This window comes from Canis aureus, chromosome 25 (genome assembly GCF_053574225.1).
Source record: "Canis aureus isolate CA01 chromosome 25, VMU_Caureus_v.1.0, whole genome shotgun sequence".
Lineage (NCBI taxonomy): Eukaryota > Metazoa > Chordata > Mammalia > Carnivora > Canidae > Canis > Canis aureus.
The window spans coordinates 31972410-31995855 of record NC_135635.1 but is presented as its reverse complement, the minus strand read 5'-3'; the positions used below and the strand labels follow the sequence as shown (position 1 = coordinate 31995855).

Genomic DNA, 23446 nt, shown 5'->3' with positions numbered 1-23446 from the left:
GAGAACAATTTTGCACCAATATAAAGTAAAACATACCATATTTTGCTTTTTTTTAAATTTTTTCCTAGTCACAAAAACAGTATGGGCTTAAACATTAAAAAGTATATCATAAATAGTAAATAGACTATCCTGATTAGAAATAGAAGCTCAGGGACACCTGGGTGGCTCTGTCAGTTAAGCATCTGACTGCAGTTCAGGTCATGATCTCAGGGTCCTAGGGGCCTGTCCTGTGTCAGGCTCCCTACTCAGTAGAGAGTCTGCTTCTCCTTCTCTCACTGTTCCTCTCCCCCTATCTCTCTCAAATGAATAAATGAAATGAAGAAGAAGAAGAAGAAGAAGAAGAAGAAGAAGAAGAAGAAGAAGAAGAAGAAGAAGAAAGGAGGAGGAGGGGGAGGGGGAGGAGGAGGAGGAGGATAGAAACTAAAACAAAGATATAGAAATACTGGTTTTGGTACATAAAGTATTTTGCAGTTATTTGTTATTTCTACTATCTAAGTCTGAATGATTTCCCTGCCTTTTGGATTATAGGAATAAGAATGCCACAGTTCCCTTATCTACCACAGGCCTCTGATCCCCTCATCATTTGCCTTAAAATAAGCTTCATTTCTCAGTGCCAAAATTATACTCTGACGTCCACTCTGGTCTTTAGTTGTTTTGTTTTGACTGGACATAATTTAGAAAAATCTAAGAACAAATGTCAGTCTAGACCCTCATAGAGCCTCTGGTCATAATCCAATTTGTTTAAAGGCTCATGGAAATTCATTTTGTTCATAAACAGAAAATTACCAGTTTCTTTTCCTAATTCAGTTGATTTCCAAATCTGAAAGTATTGATTGAATCCCTCCCTAGAACTTAGTATGGTTCCAAAAGGCGCTTCAAAATATCAGCCTTTGAGTAATTCTGGGTCTTGGGAGAGAAACAGAAAGATCATCAGATGAATTTCTTCCCTTCAGGTAGCTTACCGTATGCTCAGAGTGCTAAAGAAGAACAGCTAAAGAACACAAGCTATATGTCCATTGGATAGCTTATAACTCTAATTATTACCATAACCCATGGTGAACTTCCAATCCTGCAATTACAACTGGAATTTCTAACTTCTCTCTTGCAATAATTCAAAACCTTTTTACTTTCTTTTCCTTTTTTATTTTGATAATGTTCATCAGATATGAAAATTAGATCCTATGGGATTTCAAAAAAAAGAGAGAGGAGAAAATGAAAACTAAAAAGAATAAGCATATAGATGACCATTTCTTCACATTTTTCTTTGATCTTTATGAAAGAGACTTGCCACAATCTATTTATTTATCAGGCTCATTCTCTTTGCCTTCCTACCAATTTCAAAGTTGACTGCTCCTACAAAATGAGGAAATTAAATGATGAGAGTGAACAGGCACTGCCAGAACAGTATGGGGGATTTGCTAGAAAGGACTCACTTGATTTCCTTAAAATCCCAGACTCTAGCTCAAGATTATTCTCTTAAATATCCTCTTCACTTAAGTATAGTTTTCTTAAGTACCCTCTATTATCATTATTTAATTTTGGTCTCTAGGATTAAGATTCTATTGTTCCAAGAGAGATTACAGATTTTATATTAATCATTTGAATATTTTCCTCCTTTAGATATGCCTGGATGCTTCCCTATGGGGGAGCAAGGCCTGGAGGATGGGGAGGGGTGGGATGGATTTTCAATGCTATTTATAATTACTGATCTGTGCTATAATTATACTACTGTTCTTTTTTCATTATCTGACACTAGAAAAAGACAGATACATTTAGTCATTTTAACTCTAATACTGTATAAAAAGCTATATTATCAAGTATCTCTCCCCAAATAAAATCAGTGACATTCTACATCTGACAAAACTGCCACAGTATTGGAGAATAGATCTGTCATGAGAGGTTCCATTTTTAATTTGTCATGTGAAAAAGTTTTTTTTTTTAATGTTGATGGTAGTCAGACTTTCTATGTAGGTTTTCTTTTGTCCACAAACATTACCTTTGAGGTGTGAAAATTTTTAGAAATGCACCTTATTTTCCACTTTAGAAGTGATATAATTTCAGTGTAATTTCTCTTAGCCCCAGTTTCTTTACCTGAAAATGGTGATATTAATTATCAATCTCCTTGGGCTGTTAGAAGTGGTAGATTTTTAGGAAACATCAAATTTGACACAAAGGGGTCCAATAAATGGTACCTGCTGCTAATATTAATATTTAGTCTTATTGGCTTTGAAGTTGAATTCAAGTTCTAGTTCCCTTTAGAACATCTTACCTGAAAATTTGAACTTTTGTGATTATTAACTACTCTAAGATCTCTCTTTTTTTTTTTTAATTTTTATTTATTTATCATAGTCACAGAGAGAGAGAGAGGCAGAGACACAGGCAGAGGGAGAAGCAGGCTCCATGCACTGGGAGCCCGATGTGGGATTCGATCCTGGGTCTCCAGGATCGCGCCCTGGGCCAAAGGCAGGCGCCAAACCGCTGCGCCACCCAGGGATCCCGATTATTAACTACTCTAAACACTTCTCTGTATTTTATCTTTTGACATATGCTACTTTGTACTTATGTTCGTCTTTTTTATGTTTGTCCATCTCCAGCTAGATTGTAAGCCTCGGGAGATGAGGACAACACCACTGTATATCTCTAGGATCTTTTTAACAGCGTGCCTTATGGCTAGTAGACTCAATAAAAGTTAGGAATAATTCAATTATATTTCCACTTTCTTGCTTTCTTGAATAAATGAGATTTCTATATTAACCTCTTAGAGTTATTACTTTAAAAATAATATTTTATAGTGATAACTAACTTGATCTAAGTCATCCACTTACCAGATTCTAGAAAAAGGGTATTTATCCCAAAGATACAGATGTAGTGAAATGATGGCACACTTGCACCCTATTGTTCCTAGCAGCAACGTGCCTGAAGCCAAACTGTGGAAGGAACTGAGATGTCCTTCGACAGATGAATGGATAAGGAAGGTATGGTATATACATACAATGGAATATTACTCAGCCATCAGAAAGGATGAATATCTGCCATTTACTTTGACATGGATGGAACTAGAGAGTATTATGCTGAGTAAAATAAATCAATTGAAGAAAGACAATTATATGGTTTCAGTCATTAATGGAATATAAGAACTAGTTTAAAGGACCAGAAGAGAAGGAGGGGAAACTGAATGGGGAAAAATCCGAGAGGAAAAAAATCATGACAGATTCTATTTTTTAAAGAGTTTATTTATTTATTTGAGAGAGAGAGAAAGAGAAGGAGAGAAAGCAGAATGGCAGGCAGAGGGAGAGGGAGAAGCAGACTCCCTGCTGAGCAGGGAGCCCAACAACCTAGGATTGGATCCCAGGACCCTGGGGTCATGACCTGAGCCAATATCAGATGCTTAACTGACTGAGTCACCCAGGCGCCCCTCTAAAATCTAGGAAACAAACTGAGGATTGTTGAAGGGGAGGTGGGTGGGAGGATTACTGGGTGGGTAACTGGGGTAACTGGGTTATGGGCATTAAGGAGAGCAGGTGATGTGATGACCATGTGTTATAATATATGTTGAATTTAAATTGAATTTAATTTTTTTTAAAAAGGGGAAAAAAGGATCTCATGGAAGTCAGCCAATGAATATCACAACTGTGTCAAAACACTGTAGCTGATTTCAAAACCTTGCCTTGTCTCTCACTGTGCCAATTTACTTTCCCCAAGATATTCCAAATTTTGAGAGGCCTGACAACAAAAGGCTCAGAGGTATTGCCATAGACCCATGGTGTGTTGGTTGCTTCTCTGAGAAACATGGGTTTACATAGGAGTTTTTCCCTGGCACTTAGAGTTAGAGAGAGCACAAGCCAAGAGAATATTTTGCTTTCGTTTGTTAAAGCAACATCAACACTTCTTATAAGCAGTAGGCAAGAGTGTAAAAGTAATATTTATTGTAGTGACAACCCACAGAAAGTGTCCTTTCATCAGCTTCTAAGAATCTGTTCCTCTCCCCCTTACTCCCAGAGTAGGGACCCCTGGATTCAACAAGCTTAATGTAGTAAAACAGAGAACCTCATGGTAATTATCATGCCTGACTCATGAAGGCCTAACAAAGAGTTACTACCTGAAGGATAATGGGGGGAAAAAAGAGATGGACAGACAGATAAGTAGAAAGAAGGGGGAAGATTTACCAATGTAAGGAAAAGCAATACAAGTTTGCATGAAAAGGACACCAGAAGTACAGAATCAATAGACACAACTAGTGAAACACAGAAGAAAAATAATTCTCTAAATGCAACATGATCTTTGGTCTTTTATGATGTGAGGGCAAATGTTAATCAGATATAGCACAAAACAATTAAACTCCATGACCATTCTTTTCCTCACTGGTGCATAATTATAACAATAGGATTTTCATTGAATAAATCACCATCAAAAATCAGTCAGGGGAAGAAAAATGACAAAGTATGTGAATAATGTTGGTCCTGAATTGTTAAGCCTCAGTATCCTAATACTGGAGATTCTTGGAGTTTTTTAGTTTTTAATTTTGGAGATTTTTAATTTTTTCACTAATGGCTGAGAATATTTCTGAGTAAATGCGCAGTGTTTGACATTCAAGACAGTGCCTTATGTTATGTTTGTATAGAAGTTTTGGACTTAAAGAATGATAATCACATTTAGCATTTTGTAGATGTGATTATTATTTGAGAGCTGGCAAATAATATCTGATGTGGTGGTGAGCTGGGCTAGTTCTCTGAGGGACAGCTCCAGAGTTGAAGAGCTATCAAGGGAACTTACTCTAGGAGGGTGTCAGAAAGGAGAATCTTGAAAAGTGTGGGAAGAAAGAAGACCTGATATTGGGTATGGCAAGTGGAAGGCCTTGCTGATGGTATATTGCTGGCGGATGGCAAGAGATTACTGGTGTCCGCAACGGGCTGAGGCTAGTGGATGGTGCTTTGTGAGCAGTTAGACCAGGCCTTTGGGGCAAAGAGAGTGGGACTGTCAGGCAGTGGGATTAAGCTGGATTTCTTAGCGACGAGGGGATCATCCTCTCCTGGAGGACATTTTACACCAAGCAAGGACAAAGCTGAAAACCTGCATATTTAGAACCTATCCTTTACAGGAATCTGACAGTATCTGAAATGCAAGGACTACCTTCCTTGAAGGTAAGCAATGGAGGATGTGGCATCCCAAACCCCAGGTCCAGACTTGTCCCTATTTGCCTTCTAGTTTGGGGCATGCATGGTATACCCAAAGAACAAAGCCTTGTGGATCCCAAGAAGGATGGTTTAGGAAAAAATTTAAATTATACGTCTAAATTATAGGAAAAAATAGCAATGGTCAACATCAGAACCAAAATATAGTACCTGAAGACTTTCTTTAAAAAAAAAAAAAAGATTTTATTTATTTATTCATGAGAGACACAGAGAGAGAGAGAGAGAGAGAGAGAAGCAGATACATAGGCAGAGGGAGAAGCAGGCTCCATACAGGGAGCCCAATGTGGGACTTGATCCTGGGACTCTGGGATCACACCCTGGGCAGAAGACAGACACTCAACCACTGAACGACCCAGGCAACCCATGAAGACTTTGATCAAGCAAACAAGTTAGGTCTTGGGAGAGGCTATGGGGAAGGGGGAATGATAATGTTTTTGAAATAATGAATAATAAATAAATAACATTGCATTATTAAATATTTCTTAATGTAATCATATTTGTTTAGTCTCATTTCCTTTTTTTTTTTTTTTTTAGTTTCATTTCCAATGTAAGCGTCAGGTATCAGTATCTACCCACTAATTCAACTGAGGTATTATCAAAATAATAATAGTATGTATTGTTTATTAAATATCATTTATATCATATGGGTTCATGGACTTCCCATACATACTCAATGTATATTCATGACCCAAATATGCAAAAGTGATTCTGTGTAAATCACTCCTTTGTAACTCATAAGGACAGCTGTTTTTAGATCCTTTTTACCAACAGAAAAAAAACTGAGAGTGAGAGAAGCAAAAAATATGCCAGAAACCAAATGGAAGTTGAAAGTGATCCTGCCAACAAGTACATGAGAAAATGCTCCGCATCACTTGCCATCAGGGAAATACAAATCAAAACCACAATGAGATACCACCTCACACCACTGAGAATGGAGAAAATTAACAAGGCAGGAAGCCACAAATGTTGGAGAGGATGTGGAGAAAGGAGAACCCTCTTGCACTCTTGATGGGAATGTGAACTGGTGCAGCCACTTTGGAAAACTGTGTGGAGGTTCCTCAGAGTTAAAAATAGATCTGCCCTAGGACCCAGCCATTGCACTGCTGAGGATTTACCCCAAAGATACAGATGCAATGAAACGCCGGGACACCTGCACCCCGATGTTTCTAGCAGCAATGTCCACAACAGCCAAACTGTGGAAGGAGCCTCGGTGTCCATCAAAAGATGAATGGATAGAGAAGATGTGGTTTATGTATACAATGGAATATTCCTCAGCCATTAGAAACGACAAATACCCACCTTTTGCTTCAACGTGGATGGAACTGGAGGGTATTATGCTGAGTGAAGTAAGTCAATCGGAGAAGGACAAACATTATATGGTCTCATTCATTTGGGGAATATAAAAAATAATGAAAGGGAATAAAGGGGAAAGGAGGAAGAAATGAGTGGGAATTATCAGAAAGGGAGACAGAACATGAGAGACTCCTAACTCTGGGAAACGAACTAGGGGTGGTGGAAGGGGAGGTGGGTGGGGGATGGGGGTGACTAGGTGACGGGCAATGAGGGGGGTACTTGATGGGATGAGCACTGGGTGTTATGCTATATGTTGGCAAATTGAACACCAATAAAAAATAAATTTATATATAAAAAAAGAAAGTGATCCTGCATATTCTATATGAATTACCTGTATTTCTTTTTTTTAAGATTTTTTTTTAAAGATTGATTTATTCATTCAAGAGAGACACACACAGAGAGAGGCAGAGACAGAGGCAGAGAGAGAAGCAGGCTCCATGCAGGGAGCCCGATGTGGGACTCGATCCTGGGACTCCAGGATCACGCCCTGGGCGGAAGGCAGATGACCAACCACTGAGCCACCCAGGTGTCCCTGAATTACCTATATTTCTGATGAAAATTGGTATCATTAATAATTTCCAGGTATAATTGCTAAGATTAGCATATTCACATAAATAATTGTAGTTTGTAAATTAGATTCATATCTGTTTTTCATCATCAGTTAATGGAAAATCCTGCCAATAGTAAAGATATTATTGCATCCTAATAGAAATGTAAGCAGTATGACAGAGAATTCTATAGGTGGGATTGAAATGTAGGGTAATTCGTGATGGGGACACCATAGGCTCCTTACTGAAGGGGTGATTTATTACTGACTCCTACATCAAATAGAGCTCGTCGTATTTGACAATAACATTGGAAGGATAGTGGTTTAAATCTTAGCACATAGAAATTATCTGTCCCTGACAGCTAATTTTCCTAGCTGAGATCAGGATGCTATGTAATTATCTTCCTAAAGAAATTGCATGGACAATTATGAAGTATTTTTGGTAATGAGGAAATGTTAGCTCACTAAATTAAAGTCTGAAGAAGTAAACTGCTATGAAAAAAGTAAAGTTATTATAAAAAATTATATTTGAACTGTATCTTAAAGATAATGGTCATTCAGTAATTTTTGATTACTTAATTTAAAAAGAAGGATGTTTTTTCATTCAGAAGATTCTTTTACTTCCAGAGTCAATTAAAACAACTATTCTTATTTTTAATCCCACGGTCTCCTAATTTGTTTTATTCAGAAAATTTATATATATATGGTCCAAGTTAATTATTTGTCTAAATGTTTCTAGGTATTTGTTTCCATTGTGAAGCAAAATATAGGCTATCATTTCATATGAACATGAAATAAAGAGCATGTGCAAGTCTTTTTCCTGGTGACTGAAGTAGGTTTTCTTCAAAGGAAGAAATTTTTAACTTTCTAAAAAAAAATTGTTTTTCATTTCTTTTTCACTTAAGTGTAATTAATATACAGTGTATATTAGTTTCAGGTGTACAATATAGCAATTTAACAATTCTACACATTACTCAGTGCTCATAGTGAAGAGTGCATTCCTAATCCCCTTCACTTATTTCACCCATCCCCCCACCTCCCTCTGGTCACCATATATTTTTCTCTAGATTATGAGTCTGCTTTTTTTAACTTCTTTAATCTCCTTTGCTTGCTCCTCCCGGGTATATGTCACTCTTGGAAAAGGAACAGAAAGGGTCTCAGTGTTGATGGAGAAGCTAAAAGCAAAGTAGCGGGGCTTTAGGATCTCAACATAATCAACAGTGACTGTGGATTCAAAACAGAATGTTCCAATGCAACCTCTCTACCAGTCTAAAGTCTGAACAGAACACTTGAGCATGTTCTACCTTGACCTTGGTGGACACATTTGATATTTAACATGGAGATTCTAAGAGACAATGCTAAATTCTACCATGGTACTTATCTTAGGCAGTCGGAATATAGTCCCCTTGGAAAGTGATTTCATGTCATTCCATTGATTAAAAAAGCTTAATCCTCAAATAGTCTGTGATTTACCCAAAGACTCAAAGCACTATTTGGGGTCATTTTACTATATTTAACCTAGCCCTGTTACAATTTGTGGGAAAATAAATTATCTTGGCTAAGCAGCAAGCTTCAAGCAGTCTAAATGAAATCTAAATAATTATCACTGAATAAGGAAAAGGAGAGCCATCAAGACTCCTTGAGAGAGGCATGCTGGAAATTCTGCCAAGATCATTTACTACCATGTTTATTGTTTTCACTCCCTGGGCTCAGAGTCACATGTCAGCAAAATTACAAAATGTCTTTGGGGTCACTCACACATGGTTGACACTATGAATCCTTAACCTGGAAATGCCAGATTTTCTGGTGAGAATAGCATCTGAAAAATGTCTTACAATATTTTAAAACACACAGTGTTATTATTTCCTGCCCTAAGGGATACTGTTCCTTTAGAAAACCAATTCTTAGAAATTAGATTTTTCCCGATATTTTGTACATTCTTAAATCAATGTACAATGTCAGCTACAACATTTTATATATATTTCAGGAGAAGTAAGACTTTTTTTTATTAACAGTTCTATACTCTGGCTGTTAAATCAAATGTTTCACTGTGAGAGGGGCTATAATGGCTTCACTGGATAAGTTACCAAAAATAAGTTTAAGACTTGAGTTTAGCTGCTCCTGCTTTGAAATGAAGAAAATCCTTATTCAATATTCCTGTAATTCTTTTTTTTTATTTTTTAACTCCAGTTTGGAACTAGTTGTGTCATTGTAAGAAAGTGACTTAATAAACAAACCTAAGTAATTGTCTTGGATAATGTGTTTTGTATCTTCTTATAAATGAATGGTTGACAAATCTTTACATTCTCCTGAAAGATTTATATTACCAAGTGCTAGCCACTAGTTACTAGAAACAGTATTACATTTTATAAAAAACTGTACATGGAGCTTCTTGACTGATACACGCGTGGAGATTTGGGGAGAGCATCATTCTTGGAAAGGGCATGGAAGTTCCAAGCCCATTCCCCATACCTTACCCTATGCATCTATTCCACCTGGCTGTTCCTGAGTTATATGCTTTTATAGTAAACTAGTGTCACTATGAGAAAGGGACAGAGATTTGACCACAGAACGAAGGAGGAAGACAACTGAAGCCAGATGTTGTGCTGCAGACTTTGAAGATAGAGGAAGCGGCCTAGAGCCACGGAATGCACCTAATCAAGCTCTAGAAGCTGGAAAAGGCAAAGAAACAGACTGTTCCCTGGAGCCCCTGGAAGGAGCATGGCCCTAGGGACATCTTGATGTTGGCCTAGTGAAACTGATTTCAAGTTCTGACCTCCAGAACTATAAGACAATAAATGGGTGTTGTAAGCCAAAAACAAAAACAAACAAAAAAAGACACACACATACAAACCCACTTGTTTTAATAGAAAAATACAAGTCAATGAATAGATGTCCTTGATATAATTATGATTGGGTATGGTTTTTATAATGCATGACGGTATGCTTTGAATAAAAATGCACTAATATATTTTAAAATTGCATTCTTTTTGAGATTTGGAAAATATTTTAAAAGATTTTAAATAATTAAAAGATTTTTTTTAAAGATTTTTTTTTTTTTTAAGAGGGAAGAATACTTCATTGGAACAAAGTGCTCCACAACTGAAAAAAACAAAGTTTAAAATTACCATCTTGGGATCAAGAAATATTGAAAATTAAAGTTTAAGTGTCAGTATGCTAAATACATTTTTCCATGAATTTCGAAGTAATTAGAAAGGAAACAACCTTTCCATTCATCTACCTTTGTATAGACTTGCATTCATTTATCACAGGCTCCCAAATAATACTAATGCCATGGTTCTGCAGGCCACACACAAAGCATTCCAGCAGCATGCAAATCCTAACATACGGTCTCTCATCTGGCGGGTCCTCAATAAATGTTTATTTCTCAATCAGAAGCTAGCTAGGTGTATTGGCATAACAACCTCTCCTTTTCTTTCCTCCTTTATTATTTCTTGCCCTAACTCAATCCTCTGCACAGAAGCTATTTAATTTTTTTCCTGGTAAATCGGGGACTTATGCTTGTTTTACTGAAGGTGTGGCCTTTCTGTATAGTATCCTTCTAAGAGTTAAAAAGGTCTAGTTCAGACTTTCAACAATATTGATTTCAAATTTTAATTTATTTAGCTGCTTCAATTATTATCATACATTATCTTTTAGGATGGCTTCTCTTACAGATATTTTGGCCAGAAATTCAATTATCTGAACACCTGTAAAAGAAGCAAGGAAGTTTTGACTAACAGTTTTAAAAACATCAAAAAGGGGGGGGGGTGGTGGTGGTGGCTGTGATTATTTTTTTCTTGAAAAGGGAAATTTAGTCATCTATTAGAGCTATTTGGAAAAATACCATTTCCAAATCTGTACTTGATTTTGCATGCAAAATTGATCAAAATCTACTCAATTATTTCTTAAGCCTACAATGTTACCATGGAGAGTGCAAGGCCAATACTGCCCATTAATTTCTTCAAGAATAATCTCAAAAGCTGACTCCACCAAGGTGTTGTGGAGTCTAGAAGACATTTCATGCATGAGAAGTTATAATAAGAAAAATTGTGAAAACCTGACATAGTTAAGGTGGAGAGGCTAAGAAAGGACACAGGGACAGAATACAGAAGCAGCGGCAGTGCACACTTCATAGAAAAATACTCAAATTTTGGAAAATCTGTAAATAACCTAAATTGTTTCCCTTGCTGATCCATCCAATGGCCCAGGGGCAAAATACCCTACATACCTGCTTTGAAATCTCCCAGCTAATCAGCAGCTTGCTCAAGAAAAAGTAAGCAAAACTTGCTGTTCCAAATTGTCCCCAGATTTTCCTTCTTTCTCTCTACTTTTTCTAATATAAATCAGCATTTTTGTTAGATGAAATCAATTTATTATACACTCTATTGATATAAATAAAACAACATGCTGAGAATGAACTATATGTCTATTACTTTTTTCTATTATTCTTTGAATTTGAAATAAGTGTTTAGTTTGAAGAAGTATCTACATATACTTATGACAACCAGCCTCAGATATTAAAAGGCTCTCATGAAGAAGAGAGCAAAAGCTTCCTTTTGGCTATAGAATACAAAAATTATATCAATAGGAACTATATCACATGATAAAGAGCTTTATTAAAATCAGAATTCCAATAAAGTCTCCCATTTAAGTTCAAGGATCATATGAGAGACATGGGACAAATAGCACTTACGTATTTTAGTCTATAATTTATTTGTCTGTAAGTCCCATAACAGCAAACCACTTGAAGAAAGGGACTATACCTTATTCATTTTTGTATCTTCTGTACTTAGTACGGTGTCTAGTTCACATTGATTGGACAAGTTTTGTTGAGAAGTACTAAAAGGCACAGACTTAAATTTTAGAACCATTTCCAATGCCATGTCCTTGTCAGGTTGAATGAATGATTGGATCATGAGTCTCAAGCTTACTTAATATTTCCTACATGCCATGATTAATGGTCAAGCTAAATCTCGGCTCTTCTCTGCTAATCCAATTTCCCAGATCCTTATTGACAGCCCTCTGTTAGGAAATTAGTGGGTTTTTTTATATCCTGGCAGGGGTTTTACCACTTCCTCTTTTCTTGGCAACTGACATACTCTTTACCGTGACTAAGTGGGGTTGTGCAGATTTTTCTCCAAGTTGTGAACAACACTTGAGCTCCCTAGCTTTATCTTCATTTCCTTTATGAATTTGACCTTGTTTCAGTGGTTGACCAGAGACAAATAGTAATAGAAAATCAATACACCATATGAGGAGAAGTGGAAAAGTGGCTTGGATACAAATTTTATATTAATTCCCTGTCTCTACAGGAACTTATACAGATTGGATATAATTGAAAGTTTCTCTTTTTTTTTTTAAGATTTTTTTTAATTTATTTATTCATGAGAGATACAGAGAGAGAGAGAGAGGCAGAGACACAAGCAGAGGGAGAAGCAGGCTCCATGCAGGGAGCCTGATGTGGGACTCGATCCCAGGTCTCCAGGATCACACCCCGGGCTGAAGGCGCGCTAAACTGCTGAGCCACCCGGGCTGCCCTTGAAAGTTTCTCTTATTTATTATTTACCCCAGCCCTATTTGTACCTTCCTGAGAGCCACAGGACTCTAGATTCCCATGCTTTCTGGAACTATCTGAACAACTTTCTGGAAATGGTCAGATCCTTTATTCCTACACAGACAACTATATACAAAGGTAGCAAGTATAGGTTAAAAAACTAATTAACAATACCTATGCATATATAGATATTAAAAAAAAGAAATGAGTGAATTCCATGCACATTACTTACAAGTTTTTAATAACACTCGAATATGAGATAAAGGATCTTTCATTCATGTCTGTATAAAAACAGCAAAAGAATACACTGAGAATGACTAAGTCCAGGTTTCTGTAATGATTGTGCAATGAACTCTAAATACTGCAAACACCAAGACTTCCTACTCAATGTGACCCACTGTCCCAACAGCATTGGAGTTGTCTGGAAGCTTGTCAAAAATGTAGAAACTAAGGCTTACCCCAGACTTATTAAATAAGAATTATATTCTTAACTAGTTCCCCAAGAGATTGTATGCACATAGGTTTGAGAAGCTACTTTAATGAGTACATAGTAAGTACTGATCATCCTACAATTTCTTCTCATAAAGGAACTGATGGTGGAATCTTAACCAGAGCAATTAAAGGAATGTATTGGAAGGACAGGAACATTGGTCTATTCTACATTCTCATTTGTATCTGCGTTGTCCTCTCCCCCCCAAATCTCCCTCTGAACTGGAATTCTTCAGGACCTAAGATTTAGTTTTTCCTTAAACATGCACTCAAATTACAGCCTTTGTGAACTGAGTCTACAGTTGGTAACTCAACAAAGCAGGAATATAGTCTAGAGCAATCCAATCCAAAGTAAAATGAGAAGACTGACTGACCATCTGTGACTTATTTCTCCCTAGTCCGCAGCAAGATGAGGACCTTGGGAGAATGTGCATGATGAGATAAGCAGCTTGTGCCAGAATGTAAATTACCTACATCACTAGGCACACTGTTCATTTCAGCTATTTTCTTCCTAGAAAGACTTTCAGTGAAGGCAGCTGTGTGCTGACTTCCATTCAGGTCAGGCTCATGGTCCTCCTTGTGGACAAGAACACTGAGTAGCACAGGCAAAGAAAATAAATGCTGAGGACCCCTCTACTTGCTAAATGTGCACATGTTTAATCAGTCCATGTTTTTCATGTTATACCATAAATTCATTGCTAATGTAGATTAACTTCTACATGACTCTATTGTGTTCACTGGTAGATTCCCAGTACTTGGCCCAGATATGGCCTTCAATAAAGCTCTGTTGGATGAATGAACTACTCAGTTCAACTCCTGTAATTCTTGTTGTTTTCTTTTTTATGGCTTGTCTTAAGAGCTTCCTGAGGTACAGAAGTTTGGTGTAGATATGGTTAGTCTTGCATAAAGGGTCTTCAGCAGACGTGATTGTGGGGCCCAGTCACATTAGACACACACAAAAATCTTAAATATTTCAATAAAACTAGAAAAAATGTGATACTTTTGGAAGCTTCAAGAGTAAAATCTTGCATGGCAGATGGTACATTTTCTACGATGTAAAACTTAGAACATTACTAATGCATATTAAATCAGACTTTTGAGCTAGAGTACCCAGAAGACCAAAATAGATGCAGTTTTGAAAGAAGAAAGGTGAGTTCAAGGCATAGACCAAATAAGCACAGATCAGCTATGATTTTTTTAGCAGATATTCCTTTGCTTCTAGGAAAAACTTCCTTCATTCATGCCAACAAGTAATTTATCATTTTAAGATGCTCCAGGGAGGCTAATTGATGTGATATAATTTTTTCAGACCCAGGAGTTTTAGAGAAAGGTCAATGTGGTAGTAAAGCTCCCTATTAAAAATAGCATCTATAAACTGTCAGAAAAGAGTACATGCCAGGTGATGAAGCAGTTTAGATTGCTTTCCTCCCTTTTCAGGATCCCTGGAAATAAATATTTTTATTACACATGAGAAATGTAACCACATACTTAACTGAAGCTAAAGCAAAATCAGGTTTTTAATAGTTAGGATGAACTTCAAGCCGTCTAAGCCACAGAATAAAGAGTAGTGACCACAAAGATTGACCTATGGGAATTTTTTTCTATTTAATTAAAAAAAAAAACTGACTATAGTAAGAAAATGACTTGGTGCACCACATTTATTTAATGCCCTTAATGCATTCAAAGCATCCATTAAACAAACCATTTGAGTCAGTTACATATTGGACATGTCCCTTCTGATTGACACCCCTCAGGGCCCCATAGTTGACTTTTACAAAACTAAGTCTGATACTGTCACTTTCTTATTTATAACTTGATAATATCTCTTTCATAACTTTTGGAATGGTGCTGCAGTTGCCTACCATGTCATGAGAACCTCCAGACCCCATTTCTGCCTGGTTCTCCAACCTTACCCAACTCTTGTACCACTCACTTCACACTTAATTCTCCTCCACTGCAGGCACCAGTGTCTGAACCATCATAGCTTTGTGGAGCTAGGATCCTCCACTGCCTGGAATAGGATCACGTTCTTTCCATCCTAAGAGATAGCCTTTCAGTTATAGATACTCAACTCAGGCATCACTTCCTGCCCATTTTACTACATTTTCTGACCAATTCATGCCACCATAATAAAGACCCTTGAGACTTAAGTATTTATATTTTTTCAGAGATCAAGTATTTATCACAGTGCCTAAAAATGCTAAATAATTATAATTATATAGTATAATAGTTACCATATGCTGAGATATTATAGAACATGGAGAGATCTCCCAGCTCCACTATTCACCAGTTCTGCGAACCTAGGCAACTTAGTAAACCACTGTCAGTTTCCTCACCTATGAAACACATAGAATAATAACTTCTACTTCACAGGGTAGTTGTGAGAGTTGAAAAAGTTTGTACAGGAAAAGCACTTAGTACCTTGCACTTAGTAAGTATTCAATAAATGTTAATTATGCTGATGATGTATTTTTAAACATTTTTAAGATAAATTTAAAATATATACAGAATTGGAGACAATTATATAACAATTGCACACAGATTGAGTATCCAGTTTTAGCAATTATCCAAAGCTTGCCATTATTATTTCATTTACTTACTCCTCTTTTGTCTAAATATTGTTCATGGAGTATGCCAAAGCAAGTTTCCAGACATCATATCAGTTTACCTTCAAACGCTTCTCTAAAAAATGAAGACTTCTTAAACAGAACTATATTACCCTTTATACTCCTATCTTCCATATACATCTTGGTAGTACCTACAATCTTTCATTGAACTTATTTATTTTCCTGTCTTTCCATCTAGGCTCTGAATCTTTGAGAACAGTGGTTCTGTTTGATTCACCTAGCTCACTGACTAGAATGTGGGAGGAGCTCAATAAATGTACTTTTTTTAAAAAAAAGGGAAAGAAGGAAGGATAGGAGGAAGGATAGAAATAAAGGAGAAAAGTGGGTCATATAGCAATGTAAGACAGTCGACATTAAAAGATACAAGTACAGTTAGTGTCTGATGAACAGTAAGAACCAAGAGAGAAGATTCAAAAAGCCTTTGTATAGGAAGGTAAGTTGTTTCAAAGCTTGGGCCAGGCAGGGAGGAAGAAAACAAAAACAAGAGTAGGGCAGCCCTGGTGGCGCAGCGGTTTAGCGCCGCCTGCAGCCCGGGGTGTGATCCTGGAGAACTGGGATCGAGTCCCCACATCAGGCTTCCTGCATGGAGCCTGCTTCTCCCTCTGCCCGTGTCTCTCTTGCTCTCTCTGACTGAATAAATAAATAAATCTTAAAAAAAAAAAAAAAAAAAGAGTGTGCTATTCTGTATCACCATGGTGTCAAAGTGTTTATTCTGGAATTGTATCTGTTCCCCCTTCCAATAATTTTTATTATTTATTATTATAGAAGGACTACTATATTTAAAGCTTTGTGATATCTAGTGTCAAGCAAAAGAGTATGCAAAGTTCAAATATCAGATTGCCTCAGGTCAAATTCTAGCTTAGGCTCTACTAATTCAGTAATCTTGGCAAGTCACTCTCTGTCAGAAGATGGAGGAGGGTCAGTAAAGTATCATCCAAACTGATGATAGGCACTTTGAGAGCAGAAAATTAAGCAGGCCACCCCACACAGTTTACACAGTTTTATTTAGGGTATTACTGACAGGGAATTCGGCAGATAACAATGCTGAGTAGCTCTTCTCCATAAAGTCCAGACCTCAGTCCACAGATTTTATAGCCCTGAGAGATGTGCAGAGGGCACCATGGTGAGGTCAAAGCGTCTACCACTTAAGAGAGCTGTGGGGCCACCTGTGTGCCAGGAAGGTGGCTGGAGAAACTATGTTATCTCTACTAATTATCTAAACAACTTTTAAAAAGACCAGAACAAGCCTTCCTAAATTCTGCACAGGACATACATTAACCTCCAAGAGGCCTGGAAGGCATAACTCTGAGGGAAGTCATCATACAGACGTGAACAAGATGGAAGGCCAAAGAGGGAGTCAGTATTATCAGCACTCCTACACCCTTTGTGCCTCAGTTCATTTTTGAAGTGGAGCAGTATTAGCACCTACCTCATGGGATTGTTGAGAGTACATGATATATTTAGGACCCTACCTGATTCAGGACAATTTTTTTTTTTAATTTTGGTTTGTATAATTACTATCTGGCTATAAGAAAACAATGAAATAAATGTGAAGCTTTCCATTTAAGGAAAAAAAAAGAATGATTCAATTTAAGATACTTTCTGTGTTGCAGAATTGCTAAACAAATCTTTGCAGCAATTCCAAAATAACTTACCCCGGGGAGCAGGATTTGGATATTGCCAAATCAAGAATTAAAATACTTTTGGGTTGTCATTCATTCTCACTTCTGTTTAACATGATTGCAAAGAGGAAAAAAAAAAGAAAGAAAGAAAAAGAAATTACCACCACATGAAATTGATTTTCACTTAAAAAAAAAAAAACTAATTGTTTTTTTAAGGCATTTGAGGCAATCAACAACTTACATATGGTACCCACCACATAACTATTAAGGTGATGGGTTGGTGCAAATATGGCTTTATAATGAATGAAATAGTAAAAAGAATACCTTGAAAAAGAATTATACTAATTGTATTAGCTATAATTGAGTGTCTACTATGATCCAACTATTTTATACATTAGGTTGAACTAAGTTACACTGTCAATATTTGGCATGTTTCACCTAAGAAAATGGCCATGGAATAAGGCTCAGACTAAAAACATTTTTTCCATTCCTCCAAATCAAAGCATTCTAATTTTTTTCAGGAAGGAAAACAGGGCTTAGAAAGATTGGGTGACTTGCCTAAACCACATGGTTACAAAGTGACAGCATGGGGACCTGGGCGCAGGCTTTGGGGTGCATCTCATTAGTGGCTAATTCCAACATCCTTTGCATATTTCTCAGTCATGTCAATAAAAGATGTAAGAAATGTTTGTTATAGTAAATGAGAAACTGGGCAATAAGATATTAAATATTTAAAAGAGGGTAAATATTTAGTGATTAATCGAAGGTGGCTCAAAGATTGCCACTGTGTTAGCAGAAGGTATGGATTAAAGATATAAATCCCGTGTTGCATAAAACCAAAGAACATTTCTCCTCCATGTAATAATGAGATAATTACCGTCTATTGATTTGTGTATCCTATTGTACAACCTCTCTCCCTAAATTCTAAAAGGTTATGATCATACTGAAATGCAAAGGGAATTTATTTTTTGTTTGCTTAACTTTTTAAGGTAGAGGATTCACATTCAGGGAGAGGATTATTTTAAAGAAATCGAAGCAAAGAGTGGGTGGAAGAGGGGTCACTTGGTGGAAAGTGCCCCTGGCTGGGACACAGGAGAGCAGAGCTCCTGACCTACTTCTCTCTAATTGCTGTGAACCTCGGGTAAATCCCTCTTTTTTCCAAGGCCTCTGATTCTGCTTATCTGAAATAAGATGGCTGGACTAGATGCTCTTGAAGTCTCCTAGATTTGCTATAATTTATTGATCCTATAATAGTAGACCATTAACCATATTTTTTTTCCATTAACCATTTTTTGAGTTTATGCTTTGCAAAGTGCTATGATGGAAGAAATAAAACATTTAAATATGAATTAGCTTGTGATTGGAAAAATTGTCCATATTTAATTATACTTTATCTCTTGTAGAAGTGGAAACTGAGGTGGGTTACATACAGTAAACCAATATTGGACTAGTGTGTAAAAAGAAGAGCTGGAAATTACTAAGTACTTAAATAATTTTGGAAAATCAAAAATTATTCGCTATTCTCTGTGTAAACCAAATTTTACTACTTGCTCAAACTTTAAGATGAATGCAAAAATTTTGATTCATTCAGATATATAACATAATTTGGGGGACCTGAAAGGGTTTTTTTGTTTTATTTTGTTTTACATATGCACAATGACATCTCAGATTTATTTGGTTTTAGAGTTGCTTCTTTGCTTTCAACATCATGCCAGTAAAGGCAAGTAATAGGATAATCATAGGTTCACTCATATCCTTTGCTTCTGCCTGTCAATATCCTAATTACTTCTCTAACCCACTTAGATGACTCAGAGCCAGTGCCATGAATACTGATAAGAGATGATGCCAGGGAGACAACTTATTGTAGTTTCATCCTGTCTTTCTACTTTTACCCTTCCTCCAACTGAGAATTTAAGGGCACAGTTAGAGAAGCCTAATCATCAAAAGGGAATTCATTAGCCTTTTAAAATATGACAGCCTCATAGAACAGGCAACCTACAAAAGGACACACCTCTGACTTGCTGGACAGCATTTCCAATTATTGGCATTTTTTTCTGACACATTAAGTGGTAACTATTCATTCTTAAATAAATATTGCAGGAATATGGGATGTAACATATGAAATCTATCTGTATTTATTTACATACAGCACATTCTATTTTAAATTTTATATTTAAAGAACATCATAATTCACATATTTGACAGGGTAGTTTTGTCTTGTTTTGTTTTTTTTCTTTCTGAAAAGGCTTTTCCAAACCAGAGTATAAGAATGGAAATATAAAAAAGTGACATTGATTGATGGTGAAAATATCCTATTTTCACTTAACATTTAGCTTTTTTTACAGTATATGATTACAGTTGAAGTAGGAATGAATTTGTTAAAGACTGTGGAATCAGTTTATAATTACCCATGAAAATAGAAAGGAAGTATTTTAAGATAAATATTCACTCATCATTAACAATGATATTATTAAGTCTCTGCTAGGTGCTGGGCTCTATTATGGGCAGATAAATAAACTAGGAATAGCCTTGGTCCTTAAGGAGTTTGCAATCTTTGGAGAGATCTGCACACAGAAGGATAAAACAATCAGAGGATAGTGATCAACTCATAGTTGTTAAATAAACAACAAGAAAATACTGAGTGTGTAGAAGAGGCAACTCTATTCTGAGAGCCAAGGAAAGTATTCCACAAGGGAAAATATCTGAGCTGAATATTGAAAGATACAGAGAATATGCCCAGATGAAGGTAGAGAAACAGGGCATTTCCACCAGAGGAGATACCAACAGATGTTAAGGAGTCGTGTGGAGTGTATAGGGTATGGCGGCCAAGCCAGGACAACCCAGTTGTAATGGTGAAGAGGAGCCAGGGCCCCACTTTGTGCGCCATTCCTTGCATATGATTGTGGCTCCACAGGTCAGCTGGTCTCATCTGGGAGACAAGATAGGTGTCCCTCTCCTCCCTCGGGCATCAGGGGCTTCCTTCTAAAGCTGCAATCATTTCACTAATGTTTAAGTTTGTGTTTTCCCAATTACTAGAGATTATAATAAGATTGGACCACTTGGCTTTCATTTTTCTTTGATTTTATGTCTTTCATCTATTTTTCCCATCATTCTCCGCCATTGGCTTTTTGACTTACAGAAGCTCTTTACAAATCCAGATGGCCATCCTTTGTCATTTTTATTTTTCCTTGTGCTTCTGCAGCATTTTGCTTCTTTGTTGTTTTGTCCATAATTTTACCCGCAAATTGCAAGTAGGGAGGCCGAGCCACGGCATGAAACATTATGCAACTTGTTATGTGTAAGTCCAGGAAATGTTCCAGAACCCATGTTTTGAGCCTATGCTATACTGCTTTCTTTAAAATTTGATCGATTTGCAATTTATTTTGTGCACAATTTGAGTTAGAAATCTTTTCCCCTCTACATCATTTGCTGTACTAAGTACTATTTCTCTAGTTGATTTGAAATGCTAAATTTATTCTAAAATAGATGTTGATATGCATGTGGGATTCTTTATAGCTCCTTGATTCTGCTTTATTTTTTATTTTGTTCATTCCTTCACTAATACCATATTAGTGATAACTACCATAATACCATGATAACTTTATGGCATTGGTGCTGATAAATGTTTAAGGTCTCCTTTTTTTTCAAAATATTTGTCACTCTTCCCATGCATTTACCCCTCCAAAGAAGTATAGAGAATCAGCTTCTTAAATTCTATAAACTTTTTTTGGAGGGGGTGGATTTTGACTTGTCATATAATGTACTTTTAAATTACTTTGAAGAAAACTGACATCACCAAAATGATTATCTTTTTCTTGCTAGAATATGGTGGCTTTCCATTTATTGAAGTTTTTCTTATGCTTCACAGCAGTTTTACTATTTTCTTCTTAAAGGTCTTATACAATATTTGCTAGGCTTATTGCTGAGTTTTTTTTTTTCTCCACTGTTTTTCACTTTTAATGAGATCTCAAATTCCATTAAAATTTCTAATTGGATCCTGCTGATGTGTTGAAAAACTATTAATATTTGCATGTCTTTCTTGTATATAATCACGGTATTAAATTCTTATCTTAGTTCTAGTAGTTTCTTAATTAGTTATCTTAGAATTTTTCTTAGTCATACCTATGAAAATTGTTACCTTTATCTCTTCCTCTTATTTACAGTATTTACACTTTTTAATTATATTGTATTTACACTTTTTAATTATATTGTCTCCTTTTGTATGTATATGATGAGAACTATTGGTGATGATATTCTTAATTTTTGTATGTATATGATGAGAACTATTGGTGATGATATTCTTAATTTTCTAGTTCCTGGTTTTAATTGAAATGCTTAGAGTGTTTCATCATTAAGATGTTCTTACAAAAAAAATTTGGTTATTTTTAGAGTACTTTATTCACACTCACATTTAAATGACTCTTTGGCCAGTATAAGATTTTAGGCTCCCAATCCTTTGTCTCAACTTTCTAGATCTTTCCAAACATAGAATCCTGTGTTTCAGAGGAGAAGTCTGATACCAATGTGAGAGTCATTACTTTGTGGTGATTCATTAGAGTTCACCACACCTTTTGGTGCTGGTTTCTAGAAATGTTTCATCCTTGGAGTTCAAAGATTTTACCTGAGTTTCATCTGAATGTATATAGATTGGGAGTTAAGGTGGCTAGACAAGGTACCATACACCCAGTCTAATTTAATTTCAGGTAAACAATGAATTAAAACTCGGTCTCTCTGTCTCAAATGTGTGTATTTTTATTTGCTAAATCTAATCATCTTTACAGAATACTTATTGTTATTATTATTATTATTATTATTATTATTATTTTATTCTTTGGCACTTTGAGCACTTTTTTGAACTAAAGTCTTTTTCAGCTCAGAGAAATATTTTTTTTATTATTTCTTTGACTTTGTACTGTGTGTGAAAACTGGTTCTTAAAGTCATTGTGTATATTGAATATAGTGTTACCTTTACCCCCCAGACAAGCTATCCTTAATTTAACTGTGTCTTTTGGGATCATAGATGTTTGCATAATAGAATAAAATGAAACTGGTGGGTTTTTTTTCCTCCTTTATTCTCTCTATTCATATTTTCTGGAAAAATGGATACTGAATATCCTGAATTTATTCTCTATTTCTCATAACTTTTCTGCTAAATTTATATATTTTTCTGTTTCATGTGTTGTTTTGGAGATGTTGTCAGCCAAATTAATTCTATTATTTAGACCTTTCATTAAAGTGTTAAATTTTAGCTATCATGGTTTTAATTTCTAAGAATTTTTTCTTGATCTCAGATTATTCCTTTTTCATAGCGAATGGTTCTTCCACTATGACTTTTTAAATTCTCTTTTGTTGCATTATTCTGGATTCCTCTAGGAATAGTTCTGCTTAATCACCTTTCTCCTTATACATGAAGATACTGGTTATCCTCAAATTCTGGTGGCCCTTGGTTATCCATTCCTGTTTATAAATGAAGGTTTGGGCTTATCAATAAAGGTAACTAGAGTAGTTCTCACAATAGCTGTAAAAATCTGTTTTACAATAAACTTCTCCCCTGAATAGGAGAGAGACATTTAGGGTTTCGGAGAATGGAATCTGGGCATGGTGGATTTCTTGTGTTATACAAGACAGAGGAGGCAGAAAAATTGGACTCTGTCATTACTGTCAAAGCAAGTGTTCCTCTGGATAGCAGTTTTAAGATCAAGCACTTTAACAAAAGACCATGTGAAATTTAAGACAACAACAACACTGTTTTTAGAACGAGTTGATCAGAGCCATTACTACAAATGATTGTGTTGGAAGGGTACATGATACTTAAAATAACATAGTGATCCTTAGCATACTCATTGTGTGCTCAGCATTGTCTACAAAAGGCAGGGGAAGTTAAAATGTATCATGCATGGTACTGTTTTTCATCTGTGGGAGTAAAATCTCTTTTCTTATTTTGATACTCAATATAGAAAATAATTAGTAGTCAAATTGAAAATACAGAAACTTATACAGTTCAATTTCTTATAAAAGGAAAGTAGAGCCAAAGTTCTGATAAGAGTGTGTTTGTGCTT

The 23446-nt window shown here is 36.0% G+C and overlaps 1 protein-coding gene across 3 annotated transcripts in view; it reads left to right on the top strand.

Moving 5' to 3' along the window:
• PTPRO (protein tyrosine phosphatase receptor type O) overlaps positions 1-23446 on the top strand; it is a 239816-nt gene that overhangs the window by 76271 nt on the left and 140099 nt on the right. The window lies entirely within an intron of this gene.